The sequence below is a fragment of the Cygnus atratus genome, chromosome 6 (genome assembly GCF_013377495.2).
Source record: "Cygnus atratus isolate AKBS03 ecotype Queensland, Australia chromosome 6, CAtr_DNAZoo_HiC_assembly, whole genome shotgun sequence".
Classification (NCBI taxonomy): domain Eukaryota; kingdom Metazoa; phylum Chordata; class Aves; order Anseriformes; family Anatidae; genus Cygnus; species Cygnus atratus.
Window position 1 is genome coordinate 37,881,581 of NC_066367.1, and position 21,858 is coordinate 37,903,438.

Genomic DNA, 21,858 nt, shown 5'->3' on the forward strand with positions numbered 1-21,858 from the left:
TTGGAGGTGGTATGAAGGTAGGGGGGTTCGCAGGGGTATTGGGGTGCCCTGAGGTAGGGGGGGTGGCTGGGGATATGGGGGGTACCCGGAGGTATTGGGGTGCCGGAGGTATTGGGGGTGGCCGGGGGTATCGGGGTGCCTGGAGGTGGTGGGGGTGCCTGGGGATACGGGGGGTTTCCAGAGGTATTGGGGCGGCTGGAGATATGGAGGGCGGCTGGAGATACGGGGGTACCCCGAGGTATTGAGGTAGCCGGACATATAGAGGGTGGCTGGAGGTATTGGGGTGGCCGGACATATAGGGGGTGGCCGGACATATTGGGGTCCCCAGGGTCTGCCCCCCGCTGGGCCTCCGCCGGTGGCGTTTCAGCGCCAGCCCCGAGTTCCCCCGACCCGAGCGCTGGCCGAGGCCCCGGCCCTACAAAGCCTGGGAGCCCCGCTCAGCCCCGCAGCCAGGGCTGGCCCTACAGCTCGTGGGGTTTCGTGCGGGGCGGCAGCCCCCCGTGGGGGCCGTCGGCGGGCGGCCGCGCTGGGCAGGCGGCATCGTCGCAGGTATTTTTGTTGTCATCTCGCTCGCCACGGCCTTGTGCCGGGAAGGCCACGGCTCTCCTCCAGCGGCACCGCGGATGTTGGCAGCGCAGCTAGGTCAGGCTCCGCCGGCGGGCCGAGCAGAGTGCGCGGGGTTTGCCTGCTGGGAGAAGGGAAGGTGCGCGCCCAACCGCCTGCGATAGACGAGAGGTGAGGGGACGAGCTCAATCCTCAACTGCGGCTGCGAGGAAACGCTGGGACGAGCCTTCCAGGGGCTGCAAAGAGCCCAGAAGTAGGAGTTGGGGCATTAACGCGGAGTTGAAATAAGAGTCTCCTATGTCAGCCCGGTGTTTACGGTGAAATCGCTGTTGTCTGCTTATTTCTGGAGCTTAATTGCGTTCTTCGTAATTTCGGAAAGACAGTTTGAGTGCTCGGTTTATTAAGTACCGCGGCGTATGCTGAACCATGAAGTAGGCCGTGAGTATGTATTTCATTGGGGCAGCGCAGTTAAATGGAGGTCAGCAGCGAGCATGCGTCACCTCTGCCTCATACGGGCAGGAGACCCACAAGGAAGAACCCTCCCGTGAACGCTTTGGTATCTCTAGTTTCTAATTTGTGCGTAAATTCCTGGTGCCAAGCTGCAGTGTTGTGATCAAGCTGGAAAGAGTTTGAGAAAGCAGTAGTTTGATTGGGCGCAAGGAGCGGGAGCGATATCTGTTTGGTCCGGGACTTAAAAATATCGTGAAGATGAGTTGAAGCCGTAACTGTGGTTGTTTTAGTAGTTTGCCCTCAGTTTTCTGTTAGCATGAGGAAACTGGTTGCCTTTGGTTTTAAACACATGAAAAATTTTGGTAGAGCAATAATCATCTTCAAACCCAGCGGCTGCGCATACAGACCCCGTTCTTTAAATGTGTGGTTCTCCTTTTAGTTGCTTCACTATGTGCAAGAATAGGACAGCAGCAGACTGTCCAGGGATAAAGGACAGGGGGTTGTGTTTTTCATAACAAGGCTTCTTTCTCAACTGGAGATCCTGTTGATGTACTCTCATCTGGATGTGGGAAGCCGTAGCAGCCTCAGGATTGTGCTCCCGCTACAAGTGGAGCTGCAGCTCTGCAACTTTGATGGCCTACAGCTGATGAGATGTATTATTTATTGCAAAGATTAACACTTCCATTTCTTCGTGCTTTAACGTTGGAGATTGATACGATTTGATTTAATGCGATTGCTCGGTAAAATGCCCTACCAGAACTCCAAAACTGGATGGGATAATTCAGGGTCTTCTCCGGTTTTAAGTCCTCGAGATGAAATTGCTAATAATCCCTTAGTTTCCGTAGGCCTCCAGCTCCTGCAGCCAGGTCTGTGCTCATAAGACAGCCGCCGATCTGGGGGGATTTGGTAGGGAAGGCCCGTCCCTGCCAAGGAACCGTTTGTGGGGCTGGGGTTCAGAACCAGAGCGCATTCGGGGCTGTGCCAGAGGTAATTCCTGCGTTTCCACGGGAAGGCCTCCTACAGAGGGGTCTAAGGCTAATTTGGGGCGGCTGGCGGCTGTCACAACAGCCTCCGAAGAACTGAAAGAATTGAGTCCTTCGGCTTGTTTTACGGAAGACTGCTAGCTATCAGCAGCTGTAACGGAGTTTTGTGGGGCTTTTTTAAGCTCTTTCCGCTGCTGTTACCAGTAGGTATTTACAAATGCTGGTTGCTTCTAGGAGAACTTTGTGCATCTCTTCCCATGAGTTATCTTCTGAGCAAAAACTAATCGTTATTTTCACGCGTTCCAGGTTAGTGACTTCCCAGGCTCAGTCTGAGAGTGGGTTTGAGTTAGCCAGGAACCACCAGAATGTAGGCAGTGCTAGATGTGAAGTTCTCTTTGGGCCAGGCGTAGATCTGTCTTTGGAAGCCTTTCCTCAAAGTCTACTGTCGTATCGCGCGTGCATTGTCGTCAAATGTGTTTGTATTTGGTCTGGGGAAAGGGGTGTTTAAAGAAACTCCCGCTTTCTGACAACACTTTAACTTTTCCATGCTTACAATCCGTTCGTTCTTTGGATCTGGAGGGATCAGGCTTGCTGTTCGTCGTAAAAAAGCACTGAGGATGTTGGTGAAAGCAACAGTCTACCCAAAAATAGGATGCCTCCTTTAACATTGGGTTTATTCGACTTGGTTCGTCGGTAGGTTGTTGGGTTTTTCCCTGCCGTTATTCATGGTGGTTCCTTGCATGTGGGAGACCAGTACCTTGAAGATGGTCTGTAAGTGCAGTGCTTGTGTCTGAGCGGGCAGCGAGCCCTTAACACGTGAGGGTGGCCCCTTGTGCCTACCTGGGGCTCTCTGGGGGCCGTGGAGGCCCTGTGGCCACAGCACTCATGAGAGAAAAATCTTGTCTATAAATGGCTCAGGACACAAAATTTCAAAGTGACTAAGCTTCCTTTTCAACAATGCTGTTAAAATCTGTGAAGAGCAGGGAGTTCTGGTGCTCCTTTGGGGTTTGTTGTGTGGTTTGGGGCTTGCTTTGTTCCTTTTTGAGGACCCCGTATTGGTTTCTGTATCATCCCGTCGGAAGTGAGCATCAAGAGTTGCCGTTGGTTTCGATAACAAAAAGAGATGGGATACGTTTTTGAGCGTGCTTATGTCATTAAGGACCTTCTTTGTAAGAGTGATCTGCATGTTTGAAAGCATGGACTTCCGTTGGCTTTTCTTTGTAATTATTTTGGGAGCGATTAGGTGGCATAATCCTGCTCAGTCGGTTTCAGATAGGCCTGCATGAGAACCGGAGCCTGGATTAGGAACAGAAATTTGGAGAAGCATTGGAGACATAGAATTAAAGCGTCCTGAAAGCTGTGGAACTAGGGATGAATCAAGTGGGAAGCTAATAAAGAGCAGCAGATCAGAAATTAAGCAGTGCTGACTCCTTTCCAGCCTCCAAATTCTGAGTTCGCTCTTAATGTGATACCTACTTGCTGATGAGTTGTCTAGAAAGGAGCTCAGACTTGGCAGATTTTAAGTCAATTGAAATTTGTCAAAACTGCATAGAATACAAAATTATAAACTGTATGAGTACATGGGCATACATGTCTAGCTACGTACACAAATGCATGTGGGTATCTACATGCAGGAATATAAAAAAGAAGCGTCAAAACTAGATAGTTTAAAACAGAACTTAAAATTAAAGCAATTGTGTGGCTCCAAAGATCTGTATTTGCAGTCTTACCTCGGAGTTGTTGTTTTGATCTGGCACATGGCAGCAGGAATCAGTCATTACCATGAGATGGCTATTCATAGACCTTTGTGAAATGAGTTGATCATCTCGGTTTATCTGCAGCTTGACAGGTGTTCCCATCACAAAAATCTCCATTACCCCCTGTCCTTCCCATGGGAATGACTAAGGAACAAATCACCGAGAGTGCCTTTGAGTGCCTCTCTGATCTCCAGATGTTGGTTCACTGGGTTTGGTGCTTTGAGGGTTGTTTTTTTTTCCTGAATCCTCTGTTCTGAGAGCTTTAAATTTACTTTAAAAATGGAAGCATTAAAATGATTGGAAATTCTTCATGGGCTTTCTACCAACTTCCTTCATCAAAGAAGGAATAAAGGATTTCATTCATTACTATGGTTAAATTCTTCAACTTTTTAATTCTTTTACAGGAAATATTTTTTAAAATAAAGCAACCAAAACAATGCTTTATAAATTCTTACTTTGTGACAATATCTGGTAACTAAGACCCACAGCAGCACTATGTTAATTACATTATTCCCATACAATGTGGAGATGAAGCCCAGGATTTATTTTTATATTCATATTTATATATATATATTTTTTTTCTCTTAATTTGAGGTTAGTCTAGTTTTTCAGTGATATTAAATCCAGGATTATTTTGGTAATTTACTGAAGGAGGAGTAATCTGAAACATAAATAGCATCTTAAATATGAGGGCCCTTGGTTCGCAGAATCGGTAGCATGGCCTCGCTGAGAAAAATTCCCAGGTGGGGGAACCAGAACAGTTGTCAATTGTTTGCCCGACAAATCCTGTTGGATCAAATGGTGATATTCTCAGCCTGTAGATAAAGAGAGGCTTGCAATACTGTTGCCTTGTACCCGGCTGCCAAAGAAACGAGCGCGGCCTAACGTAGGAGAAGAGTAGAGGTCAGCCAAAGAAAAGGTAGGCCTATGGAATGCAAGCGGTTTAGTTTTTTTCCATTCAGACTGCTTGTGTTGCCAAAAAAAAATTTTTACATTAAATTTAAATTTTCCAAATTTAGAGATTTTTATCTTTCAATTCTGGTAGATGGTTGCCAACGCATTATTTCGGATTGTCTGTTACGGCCTACTAAACTCTTCATATAAACGCGTAAAGCGCTTTTGTCTTCGTTGTGCAAGCTTTTACCTATATACCAAAATCATGTTTTCCTACATGTCTGTGTATATGCGTACACACGTATGCCTGTATATATTTATGTTCCTATATACACCCATTTGTTTGATAGCCCCACCAGAAGGAGCACAAATTTGCTGTGTCCTGGTAGTAGGACTCTGCTGGTGCTGGCTTTTTCTTCACACTGTGCACCCAAACTAGTCTTGAGCTGGGGGCAAGGGTTGCTGCTGCTTTCTTTTTTTTGCTTTTAAGACTCAGATGGAATGAAGACTTACATACTTAGTTTTACATAAGCATGCTGTTGACTTCATGAGGTAAAATTTATTTTCTATGTACATAGAAGATGAGCAAAAAAGAAGGTTTTTGCCGGATCACTATCCGGTCCCTAGGGGAGATGAATTTTTGAATATCTGCTTTTTTTTCTTCTTTCTTTTTTTTTTTTTTCTTTTTAAGAAGACCCTGCAAAAGTAGGCAAATGACATCATTGACTAAAGAAATGAATTAGTCAAAGATTTGTGGTGAGCCGATTTTCTTAGAACGGAGCTGCCTTCTCTCTTTCACGGTTTATGGGGCAGAAAGGGGGATATGTTGTCCCCTTGTAAGCCTTGTGAGGAAGAAGCTTGGCTCAAACCTGTTATTAGAAGGGTCGGATTCAAGGGGTAGACGTGTTGGTACAAACTGGAGATGCGCTGAGTTTTAGTTGGGTGGTTCTTGAGCATGGCTCCTTGAGATGGGGAGCACTAAGATCTGCCGGCATTTGAACACTAACTTCGATGCATTTTGAAGAAGGAAAATTAGTATTAAGAAAAAAGCTTTTGAAAAATATTATTCCATTTTGCAATCAGACTATATTATCTTTGCTTTAAGATATTCTGGTTGGGTTTTGGCTTTATTTTTTGTCCCTCCCCTCAGAGCACGTTTCTCGAGGACAGCCCCATTTGAGAACGTGCAAGTCACGTTCCTCAGAGGGCTGCCGCTAGTACCACCTTAGGAAAGGTTAGGCTTTTTCAAGATACTGTTTCAAAATATTTTCCCTTCTTTAAGGTTTTGTCACACAGGAGTTCTTGCCGAAGGATTTCTTGGCCGTTTTAGAGACTGTAATCTAGTTAAAAGGTTTGTTTATGCTTCCCATCTCTGCTCTGCTGATGGTATTAGAGCGCAGGCCAGAGCCAGGCAGCTAACTGTTTATAACATTCAAACTTCAATTAAAGCTGCAGCCTGCAGTTTACTAAATATCAATATGTTCGGGGCAGCTGCAAATAATTGCCAGAAATGATGAAAATAGCCTGGTAGCTTAGGATTTCTCTCTTTCTCGGTATGTTCCTTTGAACTTTTTTACTTGTTATTCTTTTCATATTTAGAATCTCGCATACATATTCAGACTCAAAAATGCTCTGCACTAAAGGCTGCCCATGAAAGACTGAAATCTATATTTGGGGCTGCATCTTTTCAAGGCAAAACAGGAATTGATTTCAGTGGAAGTCTTCTCCTACATAAGCACCGTGGAATATGTTACTTCCTATTGAAGCAGGTATCAGAATACTTCTGCCGTAACTGCTCATGGGCTGCTCTCTGAATTCAAAGCACCCCTGATTTTTCTCTACTAAGATAATTTAAACGTTTAGGGCTGTGAAGTCCCACCGTCTCAGGATAGCGAAGATGTGCTATATTTAGTGGAAAGTAACACGATTAACGTCTTGGGTTTTGTGTTTTTTTTTAGATGTGAACTAATAGCATAGATTTCATTCAATATTCTAAACTTCGGGCTGATGTTTGTGTTTAAGGATTATGTGTTTAAAAATATGTGAATTGTTGGAGCTTTTTAAATCACGGGTGATTTTCCTTGAGGTCTGCCTTGGTGTCATTAGGCAGTGGAGCAAGTACGTGTCTGTAGGCCATCTGAACTGAAGAAGCAAGCCTTATCTGGCCTGTAGGCTATTGGTTCCTCACCTCTGTTTTAAAATTAGTAAAATCATTTGCAGCGTGATTCATTTCTAAAAATTACTTGTCCATCTGTGCAGAGCGTACTATCTATAAAGTTGCAGTGCTCACTGTGGTGGTGTGGATGTTTTTGCTGAAAGCTGGATTATACTTCCAACATCTCTGTTAGGGTTTTGCATCGCACCTCAGCAGAGTTACTGTTCCTCGACGATACCCCAAATTACATGCCTAATAAACATGTATTTATGATATTGCTGTGTAAGGTGACTTTAATTTTTTGATTTATCAGTCAAATACTTTATTTGTACACTTGATATTTTCTGATTAAAATTCTATACGATAAATAAGCGTGGTAAAGCGGGGGGAAAAAAAAGGTCTATTTTGTTTTCACCGATGTCAGTGCGTGGATGTTTGTTAATAGGTGCTGGATCAAGCCCTAAACGTGAATTTTTCACGAGTTCTAACTTCACTGAAGGTACTGGGGGAGTGAGCAGTTCCAACCATGTAATGATCTCGTAAGCTGGTCGTTAGGCGACTTCTTAATCAGCTGGTATGTGGATTCCTAGTGGATCACCTTACATATTTAGCTTTCTTCCTGTGCTTGTGGTTTTTGCTGGTCTTTTTCCCATGCTCCTTTTTTTTTTCCTCAAAACTTCAGTTATGAATCAGTCTTGATCATTTTTTGTAACTCAGAAGTCTGTGTCTGATGTAAGAGCTCTGCTGAGAGTCTACAAACTCGTGGAGAGGTCGGACTTAGGGAGCGTACCCCAGAACTGAAAAATAAGCAGCAAATTAAAAGATAACTTTTAAGTCTTTTTTTTTCCAATGTAAAAGGAACTTAAGAATACTTTATGCAAGTGAAAGTATTCCTGTGTAGTAGGACCTACATAACTTTTCTTAAATAATAATTATCAGAGCAATAATGGTTAGAAAATTAATGCATAAATCTTGCAGAAGTTGTCTATGTTTTTTTCTTTTATCTGAAAACAGCTAATCTGCTTTCTCCAAGTATTGATCTACTCTGAAGAAAACTAAGTTTAAGTTTATTTGGTTTTGGTTTTTAAGTTATGGCTTTGAAAGAATGACCTGAAACCCATTTATCCTGTGGTGCAACTGTTGGAAGTATGTTATTCCTATTCTTGATAATATTGTTTTTAACAAAACAGTATGAAAGGTCTTAATATTCAGCTTTTGCTAATTATTGCAAATAATTATAATACTAGTATCTGTATGTCTACAATGTTTCTGAGCTCCTATTGTAGAAGAAATGAAACAATACTCTTTAGTTACTGTTTTGGTAGAAGTAATCAAAATTCATAAGTAACGTAACAAAATTTTTCATGTAATGCTGGCGAATGTAATATTCGCTGCTAACTGCTGGTGAGCCTTAAACTGAAGGTATCTTAAAGCACCTCGAGTTATCAAGGTCTTGGAGGCAAAGCTCCGTAGCATCATGGTGACTTCTATTTAGTGTTCTGCTGTGGGCTCTGAAGGTCTGTACGACAGAGGTCTCCACAGACAGGTGCTGTTTTAGGATTAGGTTATCCAAATACTTACATTCATCAAAAATCTGCAAATAATTACTGCCTTTTTAATCTCTGCAGTAATCCTGTCCAGTATAATCCACGGTTTCTCCATCCCCACCGTGCATAGGCTTTCCCTGGCTTCCTCTTTACCTCGTGCTGCGTTTCTGCCCCCCAGGAGCTCGGTGGCACCGACCGTCCCTCACCGTGAAACCTGCTGGTGCTCTGAGTTTGGAAAGCCACAATAAACCTGAAGCTTCAGAGGACGCGTCACCGGGTAGAAATAAGTTTATTTTTGTGCATTCCAAGCAGGGCGAAGCTGCCTCCTCCAGAGGAGCGAGCTTCTTTAAGCAGTGGATGAGCATCCTGCTGCCGTGTGCGAGGTTGGGTGTGCCGACTGCATGCGAGGCAGCATCTTCTGCTTGCCGTCAGAGAGAGGGAAGTTGGACCCGAGAGCCTCTGGCGTGTCGTGGGCAGGAACACTGCCTGGTGGGGCAGTGGGCAGGGACAGGGAGATGGCTAGGTCTTACGGGAGGGAGCGGGTGGCCTTCCAGGGACACAGGTAGGGAGCCCTGCCTTTGATTCTCATGCAGTATCAACTAGGAAGTGCTGCTTAATAACAGGCTCTGCTTAAGAGAGAGTCACAGGATGACTTGATCACGAAAAGAAAATAAAGAGGCATCTGACTGCTATCAGGCTCATACATTCATGGTATTTTTACTAGTCTTGGAAGCCTCAAGGTTGCTACAGTCTTGATCATCAGACAGGCGTGGATGGCAAGCCCCATTGTTTTCAAGCGACAGCCAGTATCAGCAGAAAAGAATGCTTGAATATCTTGAGGACTTTGGCCTAGATGTTTAGGTTTCCAGGAGTGAAGTCTCTAGGCAACTAAATGCATGACTTGGGTTCAGCTCTCTGCTTTGTCCTGCTTCGGTTCTGTCTCGTGGCTGTGAGTTCAGCTGGGGGGGAGCATCGGAGAGCTCGGCCATAAGCAGGTCTCTTTCCAAAGACCTACATGTTTTAAGTTTTCGTGAGGCAAAGCATCCCGTCATTATATTCTGAGAAGGGTGACTGAAATGCTCAGCATACCTTCTCTGGCTCTCCATTATTTTGTTTACTTTGACTATATTCTTTCTCGTTCGTCTCTAAAGTAAACATTTCTAAGCCACTACTGTATGTGCAAGTGGCTTTTGTTATTTATTTCTGAACCTCCCCATTTTTTAATGCATCTTTTCGACATCGGATGACCAGAAGTAAACACAGTATTCCTAGTGAGGGGAAACCACTGATTTATATGGATTATTATAATCCAACATCACGCAAGCAAAATCAAAAAATAGTTTGACTACCTAATGATTCAGAAATGCAGAAGCCTTGCCAAAATTTTTAGCATTTGTTAGCTTTGCACTTGAGTAAATGCATTCTGGTAGAGAATTCAACTTATTTTTTAACTCTTGTCTTCAGAGTTTTAAGACTGAATTTATTTCACAGAAACAGAAGCATATGTTTTACAATTAATAAAAACATGAGAATTATTTTTTAAAATGGCTTGCATCTTCCTTTTCTGATTAAGATTTCCAGGCATGTATATAGGAACAAACAGTCTTGTATTGGTTACAGACAAAAGTCTTTTATTGAACAGGAGCCTTAACATGATGTATGGTATTTTCTAGTTTAAGATAATGGCCCAAAGTATGGCTTAAGCCATAGGAAATAAGCTCGGTGTACCTTAGTGAGGAAATAAGCACCCCTTGAATAACATTCCTACTTTGGCAGGAATAGGAACAAATATTTTTGAGGAACCTGAGCAGAAGTAGGAACCAGATGTGTTGATTTTTATTTATTTATTTAAAGTTTTAACAGCCTACATTTTAAGAGTTATTTTCTGATCCCTTTGAATGCAATGACTGACTAGTTTGTGTGCCTCTTCTGGACAGTGTCTTTCTGTGTGTTTGTCAATCCTCCTGGAGCCTTGGTATTACAGTAATGCAGAATAATAGTAATAATGAGGGATATTTTTTTCATTGACTTTTCTGAAAATGATTTTGGACTTAATACAGTGGAATGATTTTAAATAGTTCCGTAAAGAATAAGAAAAGAGAAGTGATAATTTAGGGTGAACAGTAGAGGAGATTTCTAATAATGAGAGAAACTTGGTTTCTCAATTTAATTTCCATCAGACAGCTGAAATTCCAGTTGCTGATACTGTTCTGTGTCAGCTTCCTAGTGTTTGTATTGGCTAAAAGGGAATGCCTTTGAACTTAAAAGAAATGAACTTATTTTTTTATCCCTTTTTTCCTGTTCAAGACTTTAAATATTTTGGGAGAGTATTTTTTAAAAATTTATGTTTTTCTCTAAACTGCAACAGCTGTACAACTTCCTTATAAATAAATATTCTGATATAATTCTGCCAAAAACATGAGAAAGGGATTTGTTCAATCAGCTGAAATAAAATTTATCTGCGAAGTAGCAACAAGTTAGGTATTTTTCCCAGAGTTCAGTATCTGATGAATATGTTAATAAATAATTGTTTTAAGGTAGAAAAACAGACTAAAGGATTTTTTTTTAATTTAGATTTTATATAGCAATGCACTGGCCGATTGACTGTTTGACTTCGGATAGATGCAGAGGTGGGTGGATCTAACAAAGTGATAATGCCTGTTCTGCAGGAAAAATAAATGCACCATCAGCGTCTGGATTAATCTGTCCCGATCCTTCTCGTTAGTATCTTTCTCGCTATTATGAAATAGAAAATTTTGTACTCCAATTTGGTTTGAATTAAAGTGAGGAAAATAAACTTCCCCAACATTTAAGTATGAGATATTAAATGGGAAATACTTGGAGATTTGGAATGTTCAGGAGTGCTAGCCTCACTTTTATTTATAAACAGGGAGTTTTAGGTTACTTTTATGTAGCTTCATGTACTGGGACTTTAAAATAAAGTAACTGCTTATTCTGCATAGAAAAGTAACACTTAAATGTTCTCTGATCTATTAATGTTTTGTTGTTGGTTTTGATACTATGTACTGTGATTCAGTGCTCCCATTTTAATATTGGTATTAACTTGAGAGTTAATACATTTTCCATAATAATAAAAAAAAAATAGAATAATGTCTGGACAGCAAACTGTGTTTGCATAGAGGAGAGAACTGCTTTCCTCAATATGAGTAGTGTATGTTTGCGTACGTTTGTATGCGCCTTTTTGGGGAGCTGCGTGATTTGATAGGATTATCTGATAGAGCTCCTTCCCTTCAGGTACTGGATGGGACTTGCACATCTCAGAGAGGTGAGCTTATGTCTAGCAGTGGAGCGTAGCACGCTTTCTCCGTGCAATGGAAAAAGAAGTTTATGACTTGGGCAAAACATTTTCCTCATTTCTATAGAGACTTGGGTGTTTAGTGTCCAAAAAACTTTTTCATAAATATAACTATAGAATACCTAAGGCTATTCAATTCATCTTTTCAAGGGCAAAGGAATTTTTTTTTCTTTCTTTTTTGATTAAATTTTTTGAGAAGGGGAGCTGTCAGAACTAACTTTATAGTTTTTCCTTTGTTGAATCGTCACTCTATAAAATTTTATTTTAGCAGATTTGATACGAGAAGCAAGAAAACGATAGACTGCGAGTAGGGCACAGAAGAAAGTTGCAGGTTATTAAATCTTTTCAAGGAAGAAGGGAAGTAGTTCAGCATGCTCACAGAGGTTCCTGTGTCAGCATTTGGGAAGCCTGGAAGAGATTATCTGCAGCCAACAGTAGGTAGCTCCGGACAGGATGTGGAGGGAGCACTGAGCCACCAGCGTGAGGGAACCGGAGGTGCTGGCCTACGTCAGGAGCCCTCCTGCTCTTCTCCTCTTGAATGCTCGTGTCTCTACATAGACATTTTAATGGACTTTTCGCTGCTTTTTTTCTTTTTTTTTAAAACTCTTTTTGAGAGTGGATTTGTCATTATGGAGCAATGATAACAACTCGAATAGATAAATTAAATGCTTGTTTGTTTGCTGGGGCGGTAGGAGGAGGTGTTTCTCCTCCCCATGCTGCTGTCCATGTCTGTGTACGTTTCATTGAGAGGATTTGTCCCTCTCTTGAAGTCATGGGCAGTGCTCATAGAACTGGGTGAGGATCATTGGGCCACTGGGTTCCGCTAACAGCGCCTGCTGCATTCTCCCCGGGAGGTGGGCTGGTGTCCGGGCGTATCGCTGCCCACACACGCTGGTCCGTGCCCTCCCTGCCCGTGCTGCCCAGCTGGATTTTGCTGTGTCCGGCAGCAAAGCTGTCGATTTGACAGGGGCATTTGAAAAAACAACAAGCGCGCATATTAGCCGTCCTCCCAGCCTTGTGAACTGGTAATGCTTCTGGAACGTACGCTGCAGACAGCGGGGTGTGTACGTATTGAAGAGCGGAGCAGGTGGAGCCAGATACGCCGTGCTGAACTATCGAGCCTGTAAGATCAGTCATGCCCTTGCCAGTTGAGACTTGCGTTGGACTTGCATGTATCATGAGCATTATCCTCTTCTGAGATGCCATTCGCACAGAAAAATTATTGTTTTAGGTTGAGGGGAATGGCCTGGCTAGGTGCTTGACTTGTGCCGACCTCCTGCCCTAGTGAGGGTCAGTACAGCACACGGTAACGTTGCAGAACACGCCTGTGCAAAGACCCACACAAGTGTGAGCACGCAGGGATCCTGCTTGCAGAGCCCCATACCTCTGCCGTGCTGTCTGTGACCCAGATGTGTAGAGCTGCATCTTGCAGTTGTGCTTAATTGCTGCTTTCTGAACCGCTGTAGCCAGTCGGCGAGTTAGTACGCTGTGAAAGAATGTATTTGTCCTCCTTAAGCTCTCTTGCACAAGTGTTTCCCATCACCTTTTCTAAGCTCGGGTACAGCTGGTTCAATAATACTCCTTGGTTCTGCCTCTCAGCCAGTGCCAAAGCCCGATTCTGCCGCTGTCGGATGAGCTGCACCTGCTTGGGGCTGAATGTCTGTGTCAGCAGGTGACAACCTGATGTTCGGTGAGAATTGGGGACCGCGTCCCACCAGCCACGGAGACTTGTAGAAGGCACTGGCTGCTCTCAGAGGGGGGAGTTACAGCAGGCTGGAGAAATGGGTTACATGCACAAGCTGCTGTGGCTTCTGCAGCTGCCTTCTGCTGCAAGGCACATAAAATGAGATGAAGTTTTACAGATATGAATACCAAAGATACTTGAGAGCTTCTACAAAGTTGGTCAGTCGTACATGGAACTTGTCTGACAGAATACGAGTTCTCACTTCCCTGGCTAGATGAAGGACAAGTACTACAGCGGCCCAAAACCAGGTGGACGTTATCCAAACCCCAACAGTTTGGGGATTGGGCGTATGTCTTAGGAACTTGTCATTTCTGCAGTCATGGAGACGCTTGTTAAAAGCGCCACACGCAGCATGCAGTTTACTGACAAATGACAAACACAACAAACGTTATCTGAAGTGAGTGATAGCTGGCTTTGGAGAGGATGGTCTTCACTGGTTTGATCGTGTTTGCATCTGTGCATGAGATTTCAGTTGTGAAGACTGCTATCTGGTAGCGCAGGTCTCTGTTAACCGTATTAACTCTCTTCCAGTAACACACATAACAAGCTTGTGTTGGCAAAGTGTACAGTTTCACACAGCTGGGAAGATGTACTGTTAATTTATCTAGGCCATGATGGGCCTGTACTTTCTGAACAACACGATTTTTAAGAGGAATATTCCAGTGCTGTTTCAGAGGATTTTGCCCACATGGCACCTGGGTGACCACAGAGTCCCTCATACGGCCAAGTTTAAATTACAGACTTACAGCTATAGGGCAACAAGCATTTTGTACCTCAAACCCGGCTGGTGTGATGTGAGGCGGTGTGCCATGCTGTGCCCTGCTCAGCACCAAGCGTGCGTGTTACTGCTCTAGTGTGAGCCACCCATGGGACAAGTGCTGCTTAGCAAGGAGCGTGGCTTAGTCTTGGGGTCTTTGCCTTGCATGAAGTCCAAGGAAGAGAAAATCTATTAGAAAGTCTATTGCTGTGCTAGGAAGGAAAATGTGCTGTTCTCTTGTATGGCTGTTGGTTTATTTCTTTACGTGCTGGTATCACAGAGCCTTAGATGCTTCAGTAACAGCGTTAGGATTTAGGTACAGTTTTCTGATTCTTCCTCCAAAACTTAAAACAATGTATTTACAAAAAAAAAAAAAAGTTTTAAAAATAAATCATTAAATTAACCAAAAGTATGTGCAGAAGTATTCAGTTCCTTGTCCACTGGTAAGTTCATCGTTAGAACAGCCTGGTAAAACAGAAACAGATGCAAAGTTGTGTCCTTGGAGGAATGCTACGAGGAGTCCAGAATGGCTCCTTTTTCCTGCACTGGGACCTCCATTAGATTTCTGTATTCAATGGCTTTTCTAGCACAGATGAGAGGGCCCAGATCAATGATGTAATTTACCGTTTTAGACCTTAATTTCTATTTTTAAGCAAGTGAAAACTTAAATTTTTGCCTTTGGGGTTTGGGAGCATCTTGTGAAGGAGCATCTGTCCTCTGACCGGTTTGGATTATGAAGCCAGAATAAATACTGGAGGGAGAGCATACTAAACTTATAAAATATCAACCCGAGCAGAACAAAAGGATTCTTTCTATCTCCTGCCTGAAAAATACTCTGATTCTTCCCCACCCCCAACAGAAGGAATAAATGAACAAAGAGTTCAGCTGAACTAAGACAACAACAGGCGCAGAAAAGGTAAAAAAGCCAAAAGCGGAGGGGAGAGCTGAAAAGGAGGGTCATAAATGATTAGTTGCGTGATACGCAGGTTGTTAATGCTGTTAATGATTGAGCTGTGTATTGGGGGCTACAAAGGGTTAGCAGACCGCTCCGCTCAGGAATGCCACCGCGTCTGACGGCAGCGAGCAGAAGTAGGGGCAGCGGGGTGGTGGCGAGGCCTCGAGGCCTGCCAGTAGCCACAGTGGGGTGATGATGAGGCCTCGAGGCCTGCCAGCGGCCACAGTGGGGTGACAGCGAGGCCTTGAGGCCTGCCAGCAGCCACAGTGGGGTGATGATGAGGCCTTGAGGCCTGCCAGCGGCCATGTTCCCCCTGTTGGCGCTCCCCAGGCCTGCACAGGGCCAGGAGCCCGAGCACAGATGGCCTCGGGGCTCTTGGGAGCTTCCTTCAGCACCTGGACGTATTGGGGCTCACCGAGACACTCCTCCGATGCTAATAACTATGTGGCACTATTGAGTTACCGCTGTGGTAGAGTTACAAGGAGCGTGGAAGTTTACAGAAATATGCAGCAATACTTGCCGGACCTGTAAATCTAGTCTGGGAGTTGGGTTTGGTTATTTGTTGGTGCCTTTTTTGGGGTTGTTTTTTTGTTATTGTTTTCTAGGGTTTTTTAATAAATGCAAACTTCCTAAAAACAACTGATAGTTACATATTTAAGTTATTTGCCCTTGCTTTGAGTCCGCCTTAGTTGTTACAGAGGTCAGTAAAACTGTTAGTGGTAGCTTTGCAGTTAAAGCCATCCAGTCTCGCATGCAGGATCTCTCCTAACTGTAATGTTATTTAAAAACCAGAAGTCACTTCCCCTCTTCTACCCCGTCAGTATAAAGATTGCAGTTACCACTAACTCAGCTGCAGCCCTGGCTGCTTCTCCTCTGGTTTTTATTTAGGCTCCCTGACTCAGACTCCTGGGTTGTGTCCCTAAGGGTGGTGACCTTAAAGAGGACTCGCAGGAGCACTGTGACTTGCTCTGTGTTTTGTTTTGCTGTTCCAGTCTGAAATCATCCTGCTGCCGATCATAAACCTATCACGCCAAATCTGGTCATGAGGTTTGGATTTAGAAACCGAGGAGGAACCTTCCGGGTTCCCTGTAACGGAGATGGAAAGAGGAGGAATATGCAGGCTTGTCATTTCCTTACAGAGCAGGCTCTTCAGTTTCCAAACACACTCTGGTGCTGTACAGCAGTATGATCAGCCTCTTATCTGTGTTAGCGTCTTAAACAAAGGGATGTATTTTCCTGATGTCTCTCCCAAAGTCATAGACCCTTCTATACTCTAAACAGCTCTTGGGCGTGCTACTGGCATGGCAGGCCCTCCAGTCGGCTGCTGGAGTTTGGCTGATTCGTAGGGATCATGCAAAATGGTGAAAAGGTGTATGTGAGGAGTATTTGGTTTTGAGCATTACAAGATCTGGGGAATAATCAGGTTAAAAAAAAAAAAAAAAAAGCTGGGATGTGCCGACTGCTGTAGGAATACTTAAACATGACAAATTACCCTCCCCCCTGCCATTTGTGGAAAAAATCATTAGTCCAAACCACATATTTGTACGTGCTTTTGTTTTACCTACTGATGGTACGCGATCTGGGGCAAAACATGTCTGAGTAAAGCTCTTGGCATATTCTACATGGGAATTCAACTACGAGCAATGTATCAAGTTAGCACAATTTACATTAATTAGCAAAACTCATCAGCTGCCAGTCAAACTACTCTGAGCTCCAGTTTTGGATATGCAAGTTTATGCTTACTGGGGTAGCATGAGTACAGTAACCGAAGCGCAGTAACTGCTGGCTGCTAACTGTTGCAGAAATTTGAGCTGACTCTTGCTGTGAAGGTGAGCGATTGCTTGCAAGGAGGCTCCTGACGCTTGGAAGTTGTTCCTACAGCAAACTGTGACGGTGTTGGGTGTGTGTTCCCTCTGTTTCTGGCTTGTTACCGGCTGGGGCTGCTTCGCTCCTTCATAATGTAACCCGCAGGATAGTAAATGCAGCGGTACAATAATACAGTGATGAATCTGTCAGTAAAAGAGAAGTGTCACCTGTTTTTGTTTTTTCCTCAGAAGTTACTCAAGACTTTATGTAAAACATCGCATTAAACCTTAGCGTACAAAAGCAGAGATCCATGTACCACATTGCTGTGTAAATTCAGAGTCACCTGTGAACAGGATTTGGGGGAAATAATGCTCATTCTCTCCACCGACCCCCCCAAAAAAAATCTCCTTCTAAAAACTTCTGAATTTTGGCAGCTGTTTTTAGACATTAGGAAGAAAAGATGCATGTGGCTGAATTGTCTCTCGCTGGCGTTTCCAGGTATCATTTAGGAATGTTTTATGGTACGATTGTGCTCTCCTGCAAGAGACATAGTATCCATACTCATAAATAATTTGTGCTGCTTCTGAACTGTCCTCCTTTAGAACCTGCTTCGCTAGCAGTAAGTTCTGAATGAAAACCCACTCGATAAACTTGGGTTCAGCAGATAACTGGCAAGCATCTGCATCAGGAGCTGTGTCCTCTGTGATGTAGCCTCTTGCCATCCATCAGCTCATGGAAAAACAGCCTCCAAATTGGCATTGGTGCGTCTCAGAGCAGGCGCTGCAGGTACCTCCTTGTTACACCTCCCTGAAGCTGCCCTGGCCATCCTCAGCCTTCTCTTCCAGCAGACAGCCGAAGCCGTTGTCCTGTCTCCCCATTCAGCAGAGTGCAGGGAAGATGCCCCAGGTGGCCATCTGAACCTAGAAGAAAATGCTGTGTTAGCATTTATCCAGGGCAATGGAGCTCACCAGGGTCACCCAGACGCCTGCTGGGCTTCAGTGATCAAGGTGGAGGGTCTCTGATGACCCAGTCCTGGCAGAGATCACTGACAGTATCATGCTTGCTCTTTTATGTGTGTGTGCTTTTACAGACCATAGGCTACTCATTTCTGCCTTTCCTGTACAGCACAGGAAGATTTTCTGGCATTAAAGTAGATTGTCTCAATTTTGGAGTCTTTCTTTCTAAAAAGAAGCCTTTTTCCTGCAGAAGAAATATTAGAGGAAAGTTTTCTTGAATCAGAATGCATTTACAAAGCGGTGGCTGGCTCCCACCCCCAGGTTAACAATTACTGCTGCTAGCAAGCTGATCAGGTAAGGCAAAGTAGTCCTGGTGAAGAGAGGGGTAGGAAGTTGCCGCTGCCTGGTCTAGCGACATGAGGAGGAGAACAAATGCCCTGCTTTAGATGAGAACTTGAATTACAAACAGCTGAGGGAAGTTCTCCGTCCCGCACTAGCATTTATTGTCCAGGATGTGTTTTCGTGCTTTGTGAGGCTTTGCGGCCAAAGTTCACCTGCCTGCTGGAAGTCTTTGCTGTTACCGGCGGAGGGTGAGGTAGGTTCTTCTGGCACACGGTGCCTGTAAATTCATAGGTAAAGGAGGCTTAGCTTCTGTCTCAGGCTAGCCGAAGGTGCTTTTAGGTACGTTTGGGTCCTGATAAGGCTTTTCAGTTAGCAGCGGTGCGTTCTGTACCGTGTGACACACAATTGTGAATTTGTCATGAGCACCCCCGTAACTTGGAAGGGGAAGAGATGTTACAAGGGTGTTTGGAAGAAGTATTTGTAAACCCAGGGAAGTTTTGTGCTAGAACCTTTCAGGTTAGTCTGACAGCTGCTGCTTGTTCCCTGGAGCATCCGATTCTTTGCCACTGCCGTATATCTGCTTGGAAGGCTGAGCGCTACTCACGTGGGGTCACTGCGGTCCCTCAGTAAGCTGGGAGCTGATACCTCTGGCTGAGAGACTGAAGGGGGACTTCTTGTAAATACGTGGAGATGAAGCATACCTCGGTAGGTTTCTCTTGTCTCTGTAAGAAACAAGGTTTCGTGGATTTTACTCTTTGGTAGTTTGCTTATTTTTCTTCTGCAGAAAAAGTTCAGCCATATTATCGGAGTCATCCTCGTTCCCCTATCTTCTATTTTTTATGAAATATTTCCCCCCAGTTCCTCTGTAACTCTTGTATACCTAGAGCTGTCTTAAAATGAATGGCTGTTGCTGTTGTTAATTGAGTCCGACGTCTTTACTGTTGAATTCTGCTACTGCACGTGGACAAAAATAGCGCTGCTTTTATTCTGAAGCATTTCTTTTAAAACAGGCTTGTTTCCCGAGCCTGCATGTTGCTGGTTTGTGAACATGGCAGTTCCCTGTCAATCGGTTGCACTTCTGTAACCTCAGATTTGGCCCATGGTCAAACTTACCCTGTCTCACTGTAACCTGGGAGGGATGTCCCACGCAGACACAATTCTCAAGGCTTCGGTGCAACAGCACGCAAACCCTTTTTTGTTGGAAAAAGTAATGGGGAGAGCTTTGTCCCAACCAACCCATTTCTTAGGAACAACGAGGCTAAATTTTCTACCAGCATCTTAACCTGGGTCTGTTTGTCGAGGCCCTTGAGATGAGCGTACCACCAGGAACGTGCCACAGATGGCAGCTTTTTGGCTGTAGGCTTCAGTCTTGCAATGAGGTACTCTCAATTCTCCCTACACAAACTTTTGGGTATCCTTCTTTTCCTGTTGTTTCTCCTAGTGACTTGAATTTTCTGGCCCAGAAACTTCAGTGCTAATACTTTGAGGAAAGGACTTGAGCATCTTGGCGTTCTTTAATGTTTGTGAGTAGGAAATCATTAGTAGGAGACAGCAAGTACGTGTGTTTTTGCATAGGTTTGTTGTTGGGGATGGGAGAGAAAAAGAAAATAAAAAATCTGCCGGTTACTTTCTGCTTTTTTTGGTACTCATGCTAGTTCATGGAGAGCACAGTCGAGTCTCTAAGGGAAATAGGAAGAGAAGAGCTCTGATGTGAGCTTTTAAGGGGCTGATCCCCTGTTTTCTGCTGAGCGCTCAAGCGGCTGTCTAGGAAGTGTGCTAGCAAGGCAGGTTGGAGCTCTCCTTGTTCTGTCTGCCCGAAGCCCACCTCGGCTATGTGAGGTCTTCATTTTTTTTTTTTTTCATGATCACCTGGCTCTGGGGAGGAGGCGCAGCCCGAGGTGTTGAGCTGCGGGCCTCCAAGGTGTGACTGCAGCGTGGTTAGGCATACCCCGACTAGCTTGGGTACAAAACGCAGTAACGTGCAGCAGAGCAGGCTCCAACATGCTCTAGCCACTCTCGCAGGCGCTTCTGCTGCTGCCTTTTTCGTTGCTGTTTGTACCCAAGCTGGTGAGATTAAAACTAGGTCGTGTCTGTCTGTCTGCAGCTACACCCTGGTGTTAGCAGAGCAGGCATACCTTAGGTTTGATTTCCTCTGCCCGGGGAGTCCTCCCTCTTCTCCCTCCCCACCCTAAGAAGGAAGAGTAAATGTGAATCCAGCGTAGATCAGAGGAAAGTGCTTTTGGTGCTTTGTCTGGTAAGACGAGGAATTTATTCTTGCTATTTTTAGCAAGGGGAAGACAAGAAATGGTGTTCTCCTGGTTTTAGGAAACTGGAAAAGTAGAGTGAACACCTGTGTTCATAAAATATTTAATTAGGAAAGTTCAATTATACCATTATCGTCGCGTAGGTAAATTCATCTGCAAGATTGAGCTGTCCTGTTTTATATGGCCAGGATCATTGTATCTCTGCATGGACTTCTCTGAAGACTATGGGCAAGTTCCAAGCCTGGGGATGCATTTCTCACGTCCACATGTAAGGTCCACAGTAATTTTAGGCTTTGGCAATTATGTCCTAAGAAGTGTGTGTGTATTTTTTAAAGGCAAAAATAACTAGGCTTTGCTGAAGTCCATTCATATTCACAGTGGCAAATGTCCAGGCATCGTTCCTTCTGCTGACGTCCCTTCCCATCCTCCAGTCTGCACGTTTCTTTAACGAAAAGAAAATAAACTTTAACTACCATATTCAAATGCATTTCACTGCTACAGATCTCAAGATAAGCAAATAGGAAGGGAAGACTTCAGGTAAAAATCATAACCTGTAACCTAACTCCGTCCTGCTTGGAGCACTCAGTCCTTATTTGTATCTTCAATTTAAAATACACATTTTTTTGTGTGTGTGCTAAAGCTACTTCACAGAGGAGAAATCTGAGCAGAGAAAGTGCTTTATACCTGCAGAGCTTTTTTTGTGTGTGAAATTCAGTAAACTGTGAGAGATGTTTTCAGCAGATAGGAATTTTGGAAATGTATAGGTCTTTCAGGAATGCGTGGCTCATGTTGTCATAATCTTTCAGTGTACCACGATCCAAACTTTGCGTTAGAAAATGCAAGTCAGATGTGTTGTCGTTAGTTTTTGTATGCTGTGTGTGTGGTTGAGCCTTCAATGATTTGTAATAATATGGCTGATGCTGTATGCATTATATAACAGTGATTGTGGTGGCTGGTTGTTTTGGTTTGTTTGCCTTTGATTTTGTTTGTTCTTCAATGTTAGCTATAGATCAGGTGCTAGGAAGATTTGGTTATTGTGTATTTCCCTGGGAAAAATACTGCTTTAAAAGGGTTTCTGGTATGCTCTGCAGGAAACAAGAAGAGTAGTTGATACAAATGCAGTAAATAAATAAATAAATGTGGAAAAATGTATGCAAGTACAATACTGCAGGAAACATGAGACAGCAGAAAAGCAGCCTTCTTTGCAGAATCATTTGATCAAGCATGCTTCTTCCCTGACAAGTAAAATTCGGATTAATAATTGTGACAGTTGTCAACTTCTAAATAGGATCAATTTTATAAGCTCAATTACAATTTATTTTCTTTGAGGATCGTAATTTCAGATAAATATCACTAAAAGGTAATTCT

General features: G+C 43.8%; 1 protein-coding gene across 1 annotated transcript in view; it reads left to right on the forward strand.

The window, feature by feature from the left end:
* Positions 1–591: 591 nt before the first annotated feature.
* MBD5 (methyl-CpG binding domain protein 5) overlaps positions 592–21,858 on the forward strand; it is a 139,165-nt gene continuing 117,898 nt past the window's right edge. Inside the window, exon 1 of the mRNA XM_050711630.1 lies at positions 592–735. The gene's annotated coding sequence lies outside the window, so the exon portion shown is untranslated. The remainder of the gene's footprint in view (positions 736–21,858) is intronic.